Source organism: Pleurodeles waltl, chromosome 12, assembly GCF_031143425.1.
Source record: "Pleurodeles waltl isolate 20211129_DDA chromosome 12, aPleWal1.hap1.20221129, whole genome shotgun sequence".
Taxonomy (NCBI): Eukaryota; Metazoa; Chordata; class Amphibia; order Caudata; family Salamandridae; genus Pleurodeles; species Pleurodeles waltl.
In genome coordinates this window covers 535,645,685-535,647,406 of record NC_090451.1, presented here as the reverse complement: position 1 = coordinate 535,647,406, position 1,722 = coordinate 535,645,685, and positions in this window count along the sequence as shown.

The following is a 1,722-nucleotide window of genomic DNA, read 5'->3' as shown; positions in this document are numbered from 1 at the left end:
GAGCGCAGTGGTGTGTACTGCCAATGGAATACTGTGGTTGATAGACCGCCGCGTGGATTCGTGGGTCGTGATGGTGTGGGCGTATTTCTGTTGGTGTGACGGTGGAGGTTTTGTTTTCGCCAGTTTATCACTGACCTTTGGTGTGGCGGACTTGTGTGGGTGTCTGAATATTGGCGGATTCCGTGTTGTGGGTCATGATAGCTGTTGCAGATTTCCGCGGCGGTGTGTTGGCGGTCTTCTGCATGGCGGTAAGCGGCTTTTACCGCCAATGTTGTAATGACCGCCAAAGACTCTCAAGGATAGCTAAGAAGAATAAAAGCTTCTAGAGTGGCAGGGTAGAGGCGAGTAATGGCTAAAAAATGGCTGATTTCTCCTTGTGTCACGTCATTATATTAAAGTTGCAGGACAAGTCTCTAATTTCCAATTGGGCAATATTTGGTGCATCGTTATTTCTGTCCAATAATCTGTTGCTCACCTTACTAGAATTTTCACCTAAGACAGTTATCATGCAGTTTATTGGCTCCCATGATTGACGTCTTCATCGGGTAGAATGACAGGTAGGAAAAGTTACACTAGTCATTCCAGTCAGTAGTTCCATTGTCTTCCCTTGGTTTAGGCGACCTTGTACCTGTTGCGAATTACACTGTTGCATTCGGCAAGAATATCTCCTTGAGCAAGTCGGGTCTCATGAGAAGGAATTTACTACGGTTGCACACACATCTCTAGCTTCTGGAAAAGTACAGCTTCATGTCCTTCAGGAAGACAGCACATTGCACGTTAGAAAAACACATTTAATATGAGACCAGGTGGCTAGGCCCAGACCCTCGCTACTAAGGCCTAGTGATTAATTTAGCAAAACCTTAATACATAATTCATAGTGCTAATACAGAATCATACATGAGTACATTATTAATTAATTATTAGTCAGTTTCATTAGTCATCGTATACATTGGTGGCTACTCCCCGTGGGCACATTTCAAACGTGTGCATTAATATTTATTCTACCACGTTTTCTATGCAGCATCATTTATACATTATTTTGCAAGCTTTTCATGTTAATATTGAATATAAAGGTCTCACTCCAACAAGGGTGGGCCCAGAAACTTTGTTAACATGTAAATGGCCTGTACTTTCACAAGTACACGAAACATGAGATTGGGGAAGGCAATCCTTTATTGCCTCGGCCAGGGTGGCTCCAAACCCAATGAGAGAGGAACTACCCACCAGAACCAGTTTTGAGTGTCCACAAAGGTGGGACTACAAGGGTGCACAGGCTCTGCACAAGAGAGAAATGGTTTCTGCATCTTGAATTTTAAGCATAAGGTGCGCTGTTGGATTGTTTGCAGAAGGGCAAACAGGAACTAGTGCAAAAGGGGGTAGGGTTACCCCTGTGGACTATGACCCTCTTGGTTAGGGAGGAGCATGGAATCAGTCCCCAACCACTAGCTAGTGTCAACCATAAATATGACACCCCGAGTCACCCCCCACTGAACATTTTCTGGATCTGTGGAAGAACAGAAGAATGACTGCACCTGTTGTTTGAGACCTGTGAGGAGACCTGAAGGGCCGGGTCTGCTCCCCGTTGTAACCAAGACAAAATAATTAGATTCCAAGGGTCAGTTGGCTGAGCTCCAGTGTGACTATAGAGACACAGAAATCTGCAGGACACTTTTTTCCTAAAATGCCCTTTAACCCTGTTGCAGCAGGTCCTGGAATACACCC